Genomic DNA, 19,722 nt, shown 5'->3' with positions numbered 1-19,722 from the left:
TAGAAATTTTAACAGCCTCTACACAGTCCTGTAGGCATTTCCCTCCACTGACTCAGTCTTCTATAGGGAAAAATATTTGTCCATCACAAAAGTAAGGGAAGATGTTATTTCGAATAGGAAGAACACATGGATCTTGAGAGGAAAGCAAGCTCAGAACATCCTGAGGTTCTTGGTCAGGAAATTAGGATGTTTGCTTCTGATAGTTACCACAGAAGCCTTCTCTGTCTATAATACTACGATGCTACATTTAATGTCCAATGATGGGATTAAAAACTCACTTTTATGGCAACAATATAAAGACATACATGTATTAGAGACACATGTGCTACGGCTGTGTCACTCTATCTGAAAACTAAAAACACAAAAACCAAACATTTAGACTTTTAAAAGAAAAACAGTTATATCTAAGCCAGGTATAGTGTCGCACATCTTTAATCCCAGCCCTTGGGAGGCAGAGACAGGAGGATCCCTGAGTTCAAGGCCAGCCTGGTCTACAGAGCGAGTTCCAGGACAGCCAGGGCTACACAGACGAACCTCTCTCGACAAACCAAAAGAGAAAAAAGAAAAAGAAATAGTTATGTCTAAAACAATAATGATTACTACCCATTTCAATGATGTGCAGGAGCCCAATGGCTAATCGCAGTCTTTCACCCCTAGAGAAGTCAGTGTGTAAAATGTGACGTTATCTTGCCTCTGGCCTCTTAAGGGTTGAGTCTGAGAAACACAAACACACAGTGAGACAGATATACTTATTAGTCACACAGCAGCTCATTCCTAACACTAAGCCAAACTACAAAATCCATAACCTGCTTTCTCTCTGCTAACAAGTTTAGATGTACGTTTTTCTTCATGGCTTTTTATAAAATCTTTTCTTAACAAAAATTTAGCCAGTAGGGAATAGGAGGGTAGACCTTAATTAACTGTTTACACAACTGATGAAGAAGGATTTCTAATACCTTAGGTCAGACCGGTAAAGGAGCGGGGACAAGAAGGAAGAGGCTGGAGGACAGAGAAGGGTTTCTGGGAATCCTGAAGCCCACCAGAATTGCCAAGGGGCCTACACTACTCCTACCCTGCCCCGTCCCCGCCCGTCCCCGCCCATGTACAGGTTGGAGCAAAAGGATAAGGTAAAGATGCCTGAGAGGAGCAGACCACCAGCAGCTTGCTCATGGGAAGCCAGTGTCTTTGGGGAGGTGTCGATTCTTGCTCTGAAAGCTGAGGGCCAGAAATCTCCAGAAATGGCACACACTGAATTGCTTCTGTGAAACTTAACACTATTTCTTAGCTCAATAAACTTTCTGGAAAGTTTTAAGTAACCGCCAGGTTGTTACTCGATTTAATGGTATAAAAGATCTTATCTGCTACACTTTCCTTCCCCAGTATTTCAGGAAACCCTGAAATAGGCATGGAAATGGCCCTATTCCACGGTATGGAGGCTCTGCGCTGGATTAAATCCCTGGAACCAGTGCTCCGAGCAGTGATGAGCTTTCACAGAGCCTCCAACTAGAGCTCCAGTACTCAGTTCCCTTTGCTGGGGAATGGCTTCACAGTGATTAGCAAGCGCATTAGCCACTGAAGAGTCACTGTGAACAACTGTTAGCAGCATCAGCTCCGCGGGCTTCCTCGCACCGTGGGGCCAGGGCTCAAACCTCTGGTTAATCTCCACGGTCTACGGAGAAAACAGGCCACTTGTCATTTCTTCAGTGTCATTGCTTTCTAAGCCTCTGTCCTTTATAGTAGGTTTCAGCCCCAGGAGAGCTAGGAGTTCTGCCCCCTACATTTGTGGACCACAGCGTCACGCTGTCCTGTCAGCAAGTATGGCATCTACTGCTTGTTCTACTTAAGGCTGTAGCCCACTGAGAAGGCTTCAACTGTGAAGTCTAATTAATCACACACAGCTCCCCACTACTGAACTAGCTTTGCTATGAAGCCCTTTGTCTATAACTGCTTGGTTTCTCCCTCTCTTAAAACGTCACTTTGAATGTCTCTTTAGACAACAGTCATTTTCTTCCGATTTCTTCCTGCATTAGGATGGTAACCTCTTGATGGAGCAGAATTGTGTCCTCTTTCTCTTTAGATGAACAAATTGAGGCTATAGAAAGTGGAACAACTTGTCTAGTGTCAAGTGAGAGCAGGTGGAAACGTTGGGACTCACACCAGACCTGACTACCTCTAAGTAAGTCTCAAGCTAGGTCCTTCCCTTAACCTCTATATTCCTGAACCCTTCCTGAGACAGCAAGTTAGCAGTTCCTATGGCAAAGAAAGGAATACAGCGCACTGCCTATTGGAGGTGGGAAACGTAAAAGTTGTTGTTCTACTGATGGCTCACCATTCTTCCAAGCATTCTCTGGGGAACAACAACAATAGCGACATCACATGTAACTGAATTTTTTTAAAGGTTTATCAGATTGGAGATGTGACTCAGTTGATAGAATGCTTGCCTAGCATGTACAAAGCTCTGGGTTCAATTTCCAGCACGTTATGAGCTAGTCAGGGTGGTAGATGTTGATACTCCTAGCACTTAGGAGGTGCAAGGAAGAAGATTATAATTCCTGGTCATCCTTGTCTATGTAGTGAGTTCAAGTCCAGCCTAGGATACATAAGAGCCTGTCTCAAAAAGAATTTGTTTTTTAGTGGGAAAGGAAAGGAAACTAGAAAAAGTTAAATAGATACCAGCAGCTTAATAGGACTCGTGAGATCATTTAACAGAACACTATACAACAATGCATATAGCTCTGTGTGTATACATTTCATAGTAAAAGACATAGGAAATTAACATTTCTTGTTATGTATCATGAGATACAACTATCCTCCCTTGTATCAAGGAGTAGCATTTCACGGTATAATACAGACAGTAACTAACTAACTTCAAAGCCATGAAAAAGTCCCGTTCATTGCCACCATTTCTTTCCTGGTCAATCCCCCTGTATCCCTTCTGCTAGCTTGGTTGTGGCAGTGCATAAATGTATATATCAAAACTCATGTAACTTGTCAAATGCTTGCCCTTTATTGTATGTAAATTATAACTCAATAAATTAAATCAAAATTCTAAAGCATGCATTTAAATAAATCCCCAAGCCAAATGCTCTAAGGCTTAACATTACTAGAGCTAAAGCCAGCAGCAGCCTACTCTATGCCAGCGCATGGGTGATTAAGTGCAGCAACCCACACGGCGTCTGACATTTAATGAGGAAGTCACAGGAAAAGTAGAATGTGCTTCACACCGTGATTAATATAGGATCGCTATATTTAGTTTCTGTTTGAACATTTCCCCTCCTTTCCCCATCCCTGAGCCCTGCTGAGGACATGGTATAAATCTGAAAGCTAAAAATCACAATGTTTTGATGAATGAAACAGACAAGAACAAGACGGACTCTTGCAGGGCAAAATGAACTTCCTTCCCTCTGCCCATTGGCATTTTTAAACTGATTGTAGTTATTCAAAGTAACCTGAGTGTGCAAGGAAGTGAGCTGGAGATAGCAGTGATGTCGGATCTTTACACACTTTTTTCTACAGTAGATAGAACCGTGTTCCTTCCCAGAGTCGTATGTTCAAATCCTACCACTATGGCTGTGGATGAATGTCTGTGATGTGACCATATTTGGAAATGTGGCATTTGGAGATTTAATTAAATAACATTAGGTCACCGAAGATGGCAGTGGATGTAATTACAGCAACCCTAGAAAACTAATACAATGCTTTCAAATTTTTATACAGTGTAATTACACTACCTACTCAAAAAAGCAACCAAAGAAGACAAGTTCTGCTTTAAAAAAAAATTAGTTTAATAACTACCTTGAACCTGTGATATAAATATGCATAATTTTTCTCAAAGTTTGACCTATTCCTCTGTTTGTTCATTCATTCAAGCTCAACCTAGGTTCTACTCAGTGCTGGATGCTATAGTCTAGGCAAGATTCTGAAGATTCCACAGCAGACACTCTGTCCGTGAGGATGATGTTTAAGCTAGAAGTATACTTTCAGGGAAACAGACTTAGAATCAATACTGAATGCTTAAGTCCTGTTTTCAAGTAGTCACTGGCCATTTGTACAAGATAGACGACTTTCCTCCTTCCCTTTATTCAAAGCTTCATGATGGGTATGAGGTCACAGATGAGATGAGGCACAGTCATAGGAGAGCATGGTCATACACCATGGCTTAAAATTCTATCACAAATACTGGAAATAATAAATACTTTTTATCAATAAGCAAAAGACGGTACTTAAAAGATAAGCAATTTCTGCAATGGCCGTGAGAGAGAGGGCCTGAGTGATTCAAACCGCAGGGTCCCTCCAGCTTAAGGAGGAGAGGAGGGCATCTTACAGTTATTTGGAAAAATACTACCCCAAAAGAACTATGCATAGAGCAGGCTTAGCAACCCTCCAAACATACAATGTCCTCTCTCCTAACCTTCCAAATTAAAAAAGAAAAAGAAGTGCCCGGGCTGGAGATGTAGTTGAGTGGTAGAGTACTTGCCTAGCTACTCCCCCCACGGGAGTCTTGAACTCCCCCCACGGACCTACATAAACAAGTGTGGAGGTGGACACAGTTTCTAGTGCTTAAGAAGTGGAGGCAGGAAGTGGAGGTAGAAATTCGAGGTCATTTTGGGCTACATGGCACATCTGGGGCAGCCTGGAAACACTAGATTTAGGAGCAAGAAAGGGAAGTGTATGTGTGTGTGGGGGTGGGGGGATTACAGAACTTAAGTGTCTAGAAACTACCAATGCAATTCAATCATTTCCCTACTTTAATGTTGTGAAGGAAACTAGGGAGGGACAGAGGGAGGTGGGGAAGGTAGGAGGGATGGAAGGCAGGCAGGTGGGTCCTAGAGTCACTGTTGCTGTGATGAACCACCAGAATCAAAAGCAGCTTGGTGAGGAAAGAGTTTATTTGGCTTATACTTCCACACCATAGCCTTTTCATCAAAGGACGTCAGGACAAGAATTCAAACTGGAAAGGAACCTGTAGGCAGGAGCTAATGCAGAGTCCATGGAGGAATGCTGCTTCCTGGCTTGTATCCCACGGCTTTTGCTCAGCCTCCTTTCTCATGGACCTCCAGCCAGGGATGATCCTCCTCCCATCAATCAACTAATCAAGAAAATGCTTGACCGCTGGATCTTATACAGACTTTTTTCTCAAGAGAGGTTCCCTCCTCTCAGATGATTCTAGCTTATATCAAGTTGACATAAAACTATCCAGGACAAGGAAGAAGAGAAAGGGAGGGGGAGGGGGACAGGGAGGGGGAGAGGGAGGGCATGGGGAGGGGGAGGGGAGAGGCACAGGGGGGAGAGGGAGATGTAGTTGAGTACTTGCCTAGCTATATAAAGGGAGAGGGGGAGAGGGAGAGGGGGAGAGGAAGAGGGGGAGAGGGAGAGAGGGAGAGAGGTAGAGAGGGAGAGAGGGAGAGAGGGAGAGATTAGAGAGGAAGAAAACAACAACCAAAAACAAAAAACCAGTGTCATCTCTTGGAATCAGAGCCTTATTAGAAGTAAAATACAACGAAAGTAACAGATATCACTTAACATGTTTCTTCATATTAAAAATAAAACCTTTGTTGTCTGATTGCTATAATTTGCAGCATAATAGCGCAGTACTTTTTAATACCTAACTACGAGAATGCAGTAACATTTTAAGACAGAAAACATTACCTCAGAGAAGCCTATTTTTAAATGCTTCTGAAAAGCTGGAGAAATACTAAGCTGCCTCTTTATTAGGAATTAGGTGCAATCAAGTGTTCAAAAAGTACCATGAAGTAAGACAAAGGCGTAGTATCCTACTATACCCATACCCTGTGGTCAATGGATTTGAAAGGATGTTAAATATGAGTAAGAAGACAGAGAAAGGGATCACTGGGCAAGACTGAAGCGGTGGGCAGGGAGGAGGGTAGGAAGAAGCAAGAGGAAGAAAATCGAATGCCCAAAGTCAATTTGACTGAGTCCTTGGGAGTTGCTTTCAGTTAAAGGCAGAGACACTTTAGGAGAGGATTTTATACTGCTCAAAGGAGCATTACATAGAAATTTTAAATAACACGAATCTAAGTGCAGATTCTGTGCTTAGGAAAAAATAAATCCACAAGACACTATTTCCCCAGAAATATGAAGTAGTTGGAAGACATATTCGAGAGTCGAACGGTTTGGACTATTACAAATCTAATAGCAACTCCCACTCCACTGCAGTAAAATTTTATGATAAAGATCCAGCCAGAGGATTGGAAAATGTTGCTGCATTTATTTTCCAGAAACATACATCCAGTCAGCACAAGTTCTTCTCCAAAGCACAAAACAGCCCTTTTCTAAGTAGCTAGCTTGCCAAACCCTTCACCTTTAGAAATTTCCTAATAGCTCTCATTTCCATTTTTCTAGTTTTACTGTAATCAGTCATAAATCTGAAAGTTCATATTTCCTATTTGCTTTTGGATGTAGACAAAATGACTAATATATATCACAGAACACGGGAGTGAATGGAGGGAGGGAGAGAGGGAGAATGCCAAAAGGAAAGCACTTTAGTCAGAGCAAAACCAAGAACACTGCTCCTCTCCTGCAGCTGCAAGATGGCCTGGATTTCCTCTCCATGCAAGGAATTGCCACATTGCAGAAAAAGCATGTCCCCCCTCATATATCAAACGGGATGTTTCAGGGGCTACTGCACACTGTCCCCTGAAAATGGGAGCCACACAGAGGAGTGAGGGCCAATGCCAACAGATGGCTGCTGGCAAAAGTCCATCTCTGTGCACACAATCTTCTCTTCCTCTATTGTGCTCTCTCTTCCTCTCATCTCCCTGACCCCAAGCACTACTTCCCAAACTGGGGTCACAAGAACAGGACAATCAGCACCATTTGAGAACTCATTAAAAATCCAAATAACCTTTGACCTTCAGACTTCAAAATTATAAAATGAAGACTGTGAAGCCGATGTCTTCAATTCTGTGGGATTTTGGTCTGAACAACCAATGTCCTGGAGAAATGTACTATTTGTCTATTCAATCTACCTTTGAACGATATGCCACTCAAGTTTGTTGCTAAGCATCTGAAGTGTATACATGCAGTAGTCAGGGTTCTCTAGAGGAACAGAACTGATAGAATAATACACACAAACATACACACACACACACACACACACACACACACACACACACACACACTCATGGGGAAGGGGAGATTTATGACAATGCCTATGGGCTGTGGTCCAGCTAGTCCAACAATGGCTATCTACCAACAGAAAAGTCCAAGAATCTAGTTGTTCAGTCCATGAGGTTGGATGTCTTAGTTGGTCTCCAGTACATGCTGGAATCCTAAAAGTAAGCTCCAATATCAATGAAGGAATGGACTTGCCACTGAGAGCAAGGGCAAACAGGCAAAGAGAGAGCAAGCTTCCGTCTTCCATGTCTTTTATAAAGGCTGCCATCAGACAGTATGGTCCAGATTAAAGGCGGTCTTCCCATCTCAAAAGATCTGGATTAAGGGTGGGTCTTTCCATGTCAAATGACAATTTATAAAAATCCCTCACAGTGCTTTTGTTAATTCCAGATGTAATCAAGCTGACAACTAAGAAGAACTATCTTTTTTTAATGATTTATTTATTATATATAAGAACACTATAGCTGTCTTCAGACACACCAGAAAAGGGCATCAGATCTCATTACAGATGGTTGTAAGCCACCAGGTGGTTGCTGGGATTTGGACTCAGGACCTCTGAAAGAGCAGTCAGTGCTCTTAACCACTGAGCTATCTCTCCAGCCCCAGAAGAACTATCAAAATACATTTCTGACTTATTTACAAGATCCTCAGGAATACAAATATTCTTTACCCTTGTCTCATACTGTATCCAGGAGTGCCTAACCTTCATAGAGCTTACAAGCAAAAGGAACTATAATGACCATAGATTCCTGGTGACAGCAACTGGAGAGGAACCCTCAGGCTGTAAGTGTGAAACTCTTATCCACTTGGGATTTCCATTCTCCATAATCTGCAATCTCTGGGGATCACTATGAAAGAATCCTTCAGGGATAGAACTGCTCCGCTTCAGAATGTGAGTAATCCAAAGGAACACAAAATTTGCAAAAATTATTCCCCGGAGGCCTGGAGACCTTTTAAATGAGAAGGTGAGGAGGGGCAACATTTCCCTGTCAGAAGCAATGGGAGTCACATGAGAGGCTTCCTTATCTCTGCCTGTGGCAGGATATTACTGTGCCATCTCTTTTAATATGAAAAAAAATATTTTGTTTGCCTTCTACTTGTTCCATTCAAGGAATAAAAGCAAATATTTCTTCTTACACAGGGTGTCCTCACTATTCTTGAACAATGTGTAACCAGTTCCTTGGCTAACGATTATAGTTCTGGGTTTCATGTTTGAGGCTTGGTGATGGTTTCTGGGCATAAATGAACTAAATGTGTTCTGTCAGCATGGAGCACAAACCCTATGGAACTCAATGTACAAAGTTGTTCATATGACTGAAAGAACACTGAGGGCTTCTGTCTCCTGAACCTGGTGCTAAAAGAGAGAGAGAGAGAGAGAGAGAGAGAGAGAGAGAGAGAGAGAGAGAGAGAGAAAGAGAGAGAGAGAGAGATATTAATCATTGCACATGTATAAATAAGGATTCCCCTAGTCCTTCTTCTTGTTTACTTCTCCAATACACACATCTATAAGTTTGAAGGTCAATCTAGGAGGAGAGAGGCTCTACCAAAATGCATATGGAAAAAACCCTTAAGCCCCAGTGAGATGGTACTGAGATACAAGGCCTTTGAGTGTAAAAAGATCAGAAAGGTATGGTCTTACTGATGCCATTTGTGGCCTTATTTAAAACAAAAACAAAAACACATTAACAGCAAAAACCTTACCAAAAAGCTCTCTCTTTCTCTTTCTCTCTTCAGCAGATATATAGACAGAAGATGGCCATTGGTACACCAAGAAGGAGCACAGTAGGAACAGTCATCTGGTAATTTGGTCCCAGACTTCCTAGCTTCTACAATGTTGAGTAATAAATAACAGTACCCATGTGTGATACTTTGTTACAGCAGTCCAAGGAGACAAATCCAAATCTCAATCCTGAACTCAACAATGATCTCTCACTGGAATTCTTAGCTCAAATACTTCCTAGAGATAAGTCTTTGATTGCATGTGTGAACACACCAATGCATGTGTGGACTGAATTATCAACACACAATCCACTTAGACCACAGTGATAGCCTACAGAAGCAACTGATAGCCAACATCCAAAAGTAAAGGTCATTTCACATGTAAACTATCTTTAATATAAATGTAGTGGTTAAATTAATCTGGTGGCTGTATTTCTTTACCTTATGTTAGTCCCCAATAACCACATGGAGAAACCAAGATTTATTTAAAACTGCAGCTCAATTGCTGAGCAGTTAAATGCTCTACCTTAACCTCCTATGCTAATCTGGCTACCTTCCTGTCCAACCCATCATATTTGCGTATTATCATTGATCTGGCTCTTTGGGCTTCAGGTATGTTTCCATGATTTCTCTCCAGACCCCTTCCTGATGGCTCCAAATCCTTTATCCTCCTAGCTGATCTGAATCTCCCTCTCTCCTTCCCCCCTTTCTCTGGCTGGTGAACATCCTGCCCTATTCTCTATTTTGCCAAGCCATTGGATGCTCTTCTCGACAAGGCAGAGAATGAATGTTAAGAACTGTTTACATAAACTTGAGACAGGAGATTCTTGGTATAACATTACAATGCCATGTCTGGATTGAAACAAGATATGAGGGCAGAGAAATCAGCATTTGAATAACACAAGGGTAAACGTTACACAGTGTACAAAACATTATGCCTACATTCACGAACCAGATAGAATTGTAAAACAACAGAAACCTCTTAGATTGGGTAAGATCATGTGTGTTCCGGATGATGTGGCTGCAGACAGGAAGCTGTTAGACCGGAAATGCACACTGACACAAAAGGCTCCTCCTCTGCTGAAAGGGATGTCATTCCAAGCTTCCAAGAGCCTGGAAGTGGGAAAACTTCTAAAGATGGCAAATGCTAAATTTCTCTCTGGTCTGGGGGAGAATGGAGAAGGTTCTCTGCAGGCAATTAAGCTTCCCAAACAACATTTAATTGTAAATTAATTTTTACAGACTTGTCTGAAGACATGTTTAAACTCTTGACCCACATACAAATTATAACTTTTGGGGTAATACTCAAATCTAGCTCTCTGAAGCAAAAATTCCAGGAATAAAAAAAATTCAGACTGTCATAAAAGAAGTAAGGCTTTGTCTCTGTGCAGGTTCCTGCAAAGCTACAAATTCTAGAAAGTGGCAGCGGTACCTTTCTCTGTGGTCAATTAGCAAAACCATACCTTTCCTTTGCAGTGCTCACACTATGATTACTTGCCTAAGTAACTGCAGAAGTTATTCCTGAATCACACACACACAAATAGCAGTGGCTTTCTGTCACAGCAAGGCTCAGGCTGCTATACTCAAAACCACTATGAAGTCTTTTCCCATTCTCCTCTGTGTCAATAGGGAAAATGGGACCACACCCTCCCGACATGGTGCTCCTGCCACTATGGTTGTGCCCACAGAGATCCTCTGCATTAAGTGGATTTCTTGTAACTTGATGCAGGGTTGCCAATTTTTCAGAGGCCCTGCTGTTTCCTAGGAAATCAATTCATCTAAATAAAGGATTCAGTGGTCCCTGCATGGAGGAATAACACAGGGTCTGCAGTAACATGCAGAGCACTTTCAGAGAACAGCTTCGGGCTCTGGTGAGAGGCACAGAGAGATTGAATTCTCCTCACATTTGATTTGCCAATGTTCAGCTATAAATCATCTGAGCTCCTGAAATGGGGCACGATGCACATGTGGAACACTGAAGTAATCAGGGTCTCACTAAGTACCAATGCAAGCTTCCTGTTCTCAATCAACCCGAGGCCAGCACGGTTTGCCCTCACTCCATGCTAGCAAGTGTAACAGAGAAGATGTGCCACCAACATACTCGAAACCAGAATGGTTCCACAGTCTCCCCTCGGAAGGCCTCAAACTCTTAAGTTACTTTTACAAATCATTTAAATAAGGAGTACTAAAAGCAAGAATGTTAAACACTCAACAATTGGTATTAAAATCATTTTTGTGTCCTCTGGGTACAATGTATATACTTCAACAACTTCATAGCTGGGAAGAGGCTCTCTCAGTGTTGAGGACTAGACCAGAGTCCCAAAACCAGGTAAAATACTTGCCGGGTACAGCAGACTGCCTGTAATCCCAGCACTTACAGCTGGCTAGCCAGGCAAGCTGTATTCACGCTTTTTTTTTTTTTCCTTTTCTTTTTTTCGGAGCTGGGGACCGAACCCAGGGCCTTGTGCTTGCTAGGCAAGCGCTCTACCACTGAGCTAAATCCCCAACCCCATATTCACGCATTTTTGATTCAAGGGCATTTGCTTCAGTAAGTAAGGTGGAGAGTAATAAAGGCAGATTCCTGGTACAAATTTCAAGTCTCTACAAACACAAAAGCACACATGAATATACCAACATACATGTGAACATGCATACACACATGTGTGTACCATATATACATACTAAACAAGTTTTAACAAAAGTAAATGTCAACAATCAAACAGGACCTCATAAAACGTATGTTTTCACCCTAACAGGGTAAACAATACACCTTAATAATACTCAGGACTAGACCTCATGCCAAGGGGGAGGTATAGAAAGTGTGTTCTTTCGAAGTAAAAGTGACGTGGAAAAGGATATTTACTGTGGAGAATATTGTTTTAAAGTGTCAAGAAAGAAGGAAGCAAGAAGACAAATGAAGAAATCTCACTCCGCCATTACACATTTATAGCATGGCCATTACAAACACACAGAGCCTGACTTGACCCTCAGTCCTGAATCCCAGACACTAACTACATGACCAGGACAAGTCTCACTTTGTAGGGAGCAGAAGAAGCATCTAATTCCATACCAGGCACATGTAAGTCCTTGCATTAAACACTTGGCGTGGTGCCTGGCATGGAGTTAGATGCGCGCACACACACACACACACACACACACAGGAAGAGAGAGAGAGAGAGAGAGAGAGAGAGAGAGAGACAAACACTCACATACACACACACACCCTTCTATCAGTCCTGTTCCTCTAGAGAACTGTTACTAATAGAAACAGTAAAACTCTATAACTTTACTCTCAACAAATCATTTTATGCTATTGGTAGAAGGTGCATGAAGTTGTAAAATTGGGAGGACTAGATCAATTAAGTCCATCCCATATCAGTGATCCTGTCTGCAATAGAAGGCCTGCTTCTCCTAAATAGTATAATTTAGGTATTCTAGTTTGAATGTTTATAACAGTCATCACTGAAGATACATAATACCACATCATAAACCCAAAGTGAACAATGTGGAGGGTGGCGAGGAGCTGGAGAGAAAAGACAATGAGGGAGTTGCTGGCAGAGAAAATGGCTGGTGATAGTGGGTACAGAAACAATGGAGACTGAGAAGGCCACTGGAACCAGGAAAAGAAGTTCCTTGGGTGGTCTGGACCCCACATACACCCTGATTTTGAAACAAGCACTGAATCTTTCAGTTTTTATTAGCTATGTGTGAGGTTCTAGTCACTGGAGTTGGTAACTTAGTAGGTGACCTCCTGTGAAATCCGGCCTTGTCTGGTTTTAGATGTGTTCATGTTATAGATGTGGGCACTACAGATGTTTTTAATCTAAATACAGCTTTTAGTTAGGCCTAAAGATGAGAGATTGAAGGCTGAAGTTGTTGCAGGGTTCCTAAATGAGAGTTCTTCACTGCAGCAAAGTCCCACATTTCAACAAGCCTGAACATCTTAACGACACTTTCCACAGACAATCTCATATGATTGTATGTGGCCTGGACTCTGTCCTAGCCAGAAGGCAGAGCAATGGAATGCTAACTAATATTGTCTCTAAATTATGGAGACTGTATAACTCCATTGTCCCTTTGCTAGGTGGGGAACAGAAAGCTTTAAAGGAAATACCAGGTGACTGCTTGTACTGAATGCACCCTGGAACTTTCTCTACCACAGGTCAGTTTCCCTACAGGCACCGCTACATCTATGCCCAGGCACTAGAGCACTGTATCAAGTAGATTAGAATGCGGCAGTGTCTAAAGAGCAGCCTTTTGTAGATGAGGTTCCATTCAATGGAGATGACCCGTAACATAGTTAATGGATTTCCCAAAAGTCTGAAAGAGAGTGTCACAATATCATGTAAGAGGTATTACCTACTAGCTCACTCAAGGGATAGTAAAATAACCATTCCTGCGGCAACTTCCACAAATGCAGCCACTGTGACTGAGGCTTTGAAGATAACCACAGGTGCATACATTCCCCTTAATACATCATTTTGTATCCAGTGATGTAGGTGTTCACATACACATCTGAAGCAGAGAAACAGGAAAACTGCCCCAGTTATAATCGGCTTCCTCAAAACATTCAGTACTCATTCCTTGTGAACTAAACTATAAGAGGTTTTACACCATCCGACCAACAGTGCTTCTCTGCAAATGAAACCTCCAGCTGCTACCACAGCCTCAGTAGAGAGGAAGCACTGGGCTCTTACGGTCATTAGTGTCTACTGAAGAACGAAGACGACCGTATCTTTGCAAGTTGTTAAAAGAACCGGGACTCATTGATGACCAAGAACGGGCTGTCACTGACGTCACCACACCAGACTGTCCTATTTAAACCTCGTTTTCCTTAAGGAAATGAAATCTGCCCATAATATACCACTCGCAGAAGTAATATACTTTATGAATACTAAGGAATTTAATTGAAGAGCGGGGAAGATGAGGCAGGGGGCACCCAAGAAAAGAATAATTGATGTCATTTTTAGCATTCGTGCTGCTAGAGGTGTGTAGCTAGTGAGTCACTCTCTTTAACTTTCTGAATTTCTCTTGAAGACTGAACTCCGAGGGAGTGTCAGTCAGAGTTTTCATTAAGAGAATGGACCTCAGTGCCTGGAGAGACAGATTATAAACAAATGCAGTGCCTCATTAAAGCAGGACAAGCTCTTGTATGAGCTGGTTAGTGTGCTCAAGAGACTCTTCCTCAGCTTGCATTTCAGCATCCACACATCTAGAACTGTATCGATGAATGGAAATGAAGAATTAAGTTTTAAGAACATTAAACAATCTGACATCTAAAGTTTATCAAACCCTGGCTGTTTTTTTTTATTACTACTTATATAACTGTGACTATTTAAATGTGTATTAACTATTTCAGGATTTAACTTGTCCGTAATAATTATTAAACAGTATTATAGCTTAATACTCATGCATGAAAATTGGAAATATTCCCATGCATTAATCTGCAATGCCACAAAGGCCAATATGCACAATTTTAGATCGTAACTATTTAAAAAAAATTAATGTTAACGCACTTATCACTATATAATGCACAATTTAGTAATAAAATTGTACATTGTCCAAAGAAAATAAATGAACCCAAAGCGGCTTAAAATAATGACAGTGTTTACTGTGTTCACGAATCTGCAGTCTGGACAGAGACTCAGGACAGTGTGTGTTCCACTCAGCATCAGCCGGGTCTGCTCTCGAGCTGCAGCTGAGAAATCACGTGGGAGTTCGCTTACTCACAAATCTGTCCTGTCACCTAGACCAGTAGCCCATCTGGGGGCTGGAGCAGCTGGGGCTCCCTGGCATTCTCCTTTAACTCTGATCTTTCCTGTATGACAACACAAAGTCCCTGGGCTCGGGACTCCTTGTCAGTTTTCTAGTACCTAAGGGGTACCTCAGCGGTTAAGAGCACTGATTGTTCTTCCAGAGGTCCTGAGTTCAATCCTCAGCAACCACATGGTGGCTCGCAACCATCTATAATGGGATCTGATGCCCTCTTCTGGTGTGTCTGAAGACAGTGATAGTGTACTCATATAAATAAAATAAATTTAAAAAAATCTTTTAAAAAAAGGACTTAAGACACATTGAATATTATGGTGGAAAAGGATAATGAGCTGTCCCTCTGGTACCAGCCACCATGCCTGGAGACCGGAATTCAATCCTGGAGACCTACTGGAAGAAGAGAGCCAGATTCAATGAGCAAACCTGCTCCTCCCACTGTGGAATAACTAAATGTAATGCTTTTTCAAAGAAAGCTTTATTTTTGCTCATCATTGTTAGAGCTTTGAGGCCAAGGCTGGCTGAGCTGATGCTTTGGGCTGGGACAATGCAGCTCACGGAGGAGAGGACTGAGGAAGCTGTTTACGTCACAGAATTGGTGGGTGGGGAAACAAGAAGAAGTTGGGGTCCTAATGGCCCCTTAAAGCACACACCCACAGTGACCCGGCTTCTTCCCAACACTAACTCTTAAAGCTCCCACCTCATCACAGATAGGCAAACCAGACTGTCCCCCACAGCTCTTTAGGGGACACTTGCTTAAAACAAAGAAACAAAGATAATGGAGAGGAGGCTAGAGAGGACATGGCATGCCTTGTACAATGCAGCCTAGTGACTCACATTATTTCTACCCCACACATTCTGTTGACTTATGTCATCTTAAGTACTGAGAGTGCAAACTCCCACCTCTCAAAGGAGGAGTGTGAAGGTAGACTGCAAGAAGAACAAACAAGATATGGAAAATCCAATGCTGGAAAAGACCTTCCTCAATTACCCTCCCTTTCACAGTGTACTTACTGTTGGGGGCTCTGTTTAAATTTTGCCAGACTAAGAAAAGGCTGACCTGGAAGTGAACCAGGCTTACGAGGGGCTGAAGGGAGGCTGGGAGGAGAGGTCAACACACCTTTGTCAACACTGCTATGACTGAACAGCCATGTCCCCGGACTCTCGGTACCACTCAGTCTGTCACTCTGTCTTTGAGCCATGTCCTCACAGTCTGAGGCCTCAAGTAACACGTGTGAGTTCTGGCTTCCAGGGACCCAGCATGACCCTTTTAAAGGCCTGCCTTCCACAAAGCCTCACAGAACAAAGGCTTTACTTCTCATAAGAACAGAGAGGCAGACGGTTGGTGGCCGGCAGCCCAGCAAAGGTCCAGAACATTCAACTAATAAATAATTTGACACGTTTCTATGAAAGATGCCATTTTCTGGCAACCCAGGACAGTAAGAGAGACTGGTTGGTGAGGCAGGCTTTAACCTGGAATGTAAACCCTCAATACAAGAGGAAAGCTCATGCCTTCAGAGTCACATTTATCAAACACACTAAGCTCGGAATCCTTCTGGAATGAGGTCCAATTCTAAGCTTATGAACTCCCCACAAACACAAGGTGCTTGCTGTCTCCGCAGAGGATGGGGTTCATATAACAGGTGAAGAACAGTTGGCAGTTAGCGTCTGCCTTGAGCTGTTTGGAATTAGGAAAATCTAACTGCTGGCTTAATTTCCAGTTCCTCACATAGCATGTGAAGTCTCGGGTGATTTATGTGGCTGACTATTGCAGTAAAATTGCCCACAGGACAGAACTGGTAATTCTGACACGGGGGCCAGGCATCCACCACACCTTGCAGCACCCTGGTGACAGACTTCCTTGTCTTGCTTTGTCAGGGAGTCAGAAGGGAAATACTAAGTTTTAATGGGAAGACTCACATGAAAGATGGCTGCGTGGAAGGAAATGCCATGCTAATTTTCTTTTAAAAATCACCTCAATCAACATCCACACCTTAAGATAAAGATTCTGTGCAAACCCATCATAAAATTTCAATGTAAACGCTGATAGGCAATCTCAAAGCAGTACACTAAATATCTTTATGCAGAATTGTAAATGTGTGGACTAGTGACGCTTTAGTGATTCTTACATCAAGAATAAATAAAGATGCGGTTAATTTTTTTTTGTTGTTGCTACTTCTCAGCATTAACTCTGCTTCTGTTCCTTGTCAAATAAAGTGAGCACAAAGGGTCAGATAAAAATAGCTTTCATGAGATCAGGGGACTTGGCTGCCGTGTCCCCCTCACTGCCGTATCCCCTGTTCCTGCTGGAAAGGCTATGGCGGGAGCTCAATAAACATTAGCGATAGTACTTGTTAAGGGTTTAAAGTTTGCTTTATTTTTAATTATGTACACAGGAGTACAGAGCCAGGGGAGACCAGGCCTGCCAGATTCCTGGAGCTGCCCAATGTGCGTACTGAAAACTGAACTCAGATCCTCTGATAGAGTCTTACTCATTCTTAACCAATGAGCCCTCTCTCCGACCCCTGGAGAAAAATATAGAAAAAAAAAATAGGCCAGGCATGGCAGCTCTTGCCTACAGCCCCAGGATTTGACAGCCTGAGACAAGACAGGAGTTCAAGGTCACCCTCAGCTATGTGTCGAGTCTGAGGCCACCCTAGGCTATATGAGACTCTGTCTCAAAAAATATTTTCTAAATTAAAAAAATATAATTTCAGGGGAAAAAGATGAATCAATAATGTTCAAGGACATTTTACTCTGGGTATCTGGATGTAATCAATATGCTCCCTATATCCCTCTTTAAAATGAAGATGCTTTAACATTGGCCCCCTAAGCCTGACAGCAAATGGCCAAGTCACATCTTACATCACTGAGTGATTGCTGACTGCTGGATTCAGTGAACACTAAAAGCCCTTATCATCTTTCAACCCTGAAGGAGCGCCTTAGTTTGGGCAACGACTTATTTCTCTAGGAAGACTGTACTGGGCATGGTGGGAAAAGACATGCATGGCACAGAACACACCTTCAGACTAAGGGTATGGAAACAACCATACTGGAGGAGAGAGATGCTTCCAACTCGAACAGCAAGGGAGACGCTTTCTAACCAGCAGCCATGCTCTAACTGCTATTGAGTTTACGAGAATCACGGGTAAAGAAGAATTTGAATGACAACTAAATGTAAAATACTTCTCGATATTATAAGGAAATTGGGAGGGGGAGAAGAAACAAACACCCAAGGGCTACAGAATCTGTTAAAATGAGTCACCACAACTCAGAACCAGAAGTAACCTTAGGGTGGAAGTAGCCATTCCATAGCGACTCAAAAGCTATCCTGTGAGGGTTAAAGAGTCTGCAACCCTTTTTGATAAGTGTTACACACCGACGAACAGAGAGATAGGTAGGTTGGAAGGAAGAGGCTGAGGGAAGAGAAGAGAGCAAGAGGGAGAATGACATCACCCAAATGGCTGGTCCCCTAACTGTCCAACAGTGAACATGGAAAAATAAAGACGAACATGTGCCCAGCTGAGGAGAAAGTCTGCAAGCAATCTACTAGGGTTAGTTTATTTAGTCTTTACATGGTGAGTTCTCGGTTCGCCCTCCCAGTTTGTTTTAAAGATCCCCCTTTCACCTGTGCCTTTAGTGTTGACTATCAGTACTGCCCGCCACCCTTTGTCACTTAGCATGGGGATCAGAACATGTCCTGTGCATGAAGATCTCTGGGGAAACACTGTGACCTTCTTCTCTTGCTCTTGACAAGAGCTCTGCTATGTCCCTTCGGTCTCCTTTTGCTCTAGTTTTCAGGATCTACTGTTACATGATTTGTTGTTCTTCCAAACTAGATTCTCCTCCTACTCAAGTTCAAATCCTCCCCAAAATAGATTCAAGCAGGGCCAAATATAAGAAAATTTTTGCAGAGGTGTAAAAGCAGACTCTAAAAATGAATATATATATATATATAATATGCTTAATGAATAATAAAAATGAATATATGCATGCATGAGCTGGACTGGAAAGGGAATAAAATTTTCAAAGCATCCTAAAATGGATCCTTGGATTTCAGGCCAATTGCTTTGAAGTTGTGTATTTAAATTTCTAGATTTTTGAATCCAATCAAAAGGTCATGCTATTTAATTTCTATGAAATTATGGACACACGCTCAATAGACTAGGAAGGTCCCACTTCTCAAGCAAGATTTAAAAAGGAAACTTTCCCACAGGCACTCTCGCTTTTTTAGAATTATTAATTCATGATTTGCCAAAGGCTACAGCCATGCTTTCACATTTAAGTGAAACATTACAGAAGAATTTAAATAATCCTTTATTAATTATTCTGTTTTCAAAAATTGTATGTAAAGACCTCTCTTATGTGGGAGGCCTTCAGTAAGCACAATTATTAACTTCAGAATTGCTAATTACAGTTATAAGGCTTCAGATTGGATGTTTTTAAAGCCATCTGTGCCCGAGAAAGCAAAGAATGACCTTGAACCAGTGAAGTTCACTGTTGATAGCAGAGGCACAGTAATGTTTCCGTCACGTCTGGGTCTTAGCTTCTTACTGTACACCTTCAATTCTTGATTTCCCAGTGATTACTACGCCCTACCACTGCCATCCCCCAAAAGCAAGAGCTCTTAATATAGTGACGTATTTTTCAAATGTAAAAATAAAATCCATCGTCTAAGCTTGGTGTCTCGACTATGAAATAAACAATCTTGTAGAGTGTTGTTACATTCTTGGAGGCCATTAGGGGTCAATCATTTCCTTCATTCTTTTGGAAGAAAGGAGAGACGAGTTTTCTACATCAGAGCTGCTGCTGCTGCTGCTTCTCCTGCTGCTGCTGCTGCTGCTGCTGCTGCTGCTGCTTCTCCTGCTGCTGCTGCTGCTGCTGCTGCTGCTGCTGCTGCTGCTGCTGTTGCTGCTGCTGCTGCTGCTACCATCACCACCTTCAGCTTGGTGGTTTGCCTTACAGGATTTGGCATCATCCCTGGTCTAGAAGGAGAGACAGGAGGTGCTAGGAAGAACTACTAGCCCTGTCCGAGAGGCAATCCTAAATTGTGCTGGCACAGAACAGGCAGGAAGAAGGACCACGTTAACAGCAGGT

The 19,722-nt window shown here is 42.3% G+C and overlaps 1 protein-coding gene and 1 pseudogene across 2 annotated transcripts in view; one reads left to right on the top strand and one right to left on the bottom strand.

The window, feature by feature from the left end:
• The window catches only part of Ppm1l (protein phosphatase, Mg2+/Mn2+ dependent, 1L), a 273,903-nt gene that overhangs the window by 137,781 nt on the left and 116,400 nt on the right, over window positions 1-19,722 (bottom strand).
• Window positions 12,377-13,694, top strand: Uba3-ps1 (ubiquitin-like modifier activating enzyme 3, pseudogene 1; annotated as a pseudogene).

Source organism: Rattus norvegicus, chromosome 2, assembly GCF_021556685.1.
Source record: "Rattus norvegicus strain SHRSP/BbbUtx chromosome 2, alternate assembly SHRSP_T2T, whole genome shotgun sequence".
NCBI classification, from domain to species: domain Eukaryota; kingdom Metazoa; phylum Chordata; class Mammalia; order Rodentia; family Muridae; genus Rattus; species Rattus norvegicus.
Note: the sequence above shows the minus strand (reverse complement) of the source record. Positions and strands in the feature narration are given on the sequence as shown.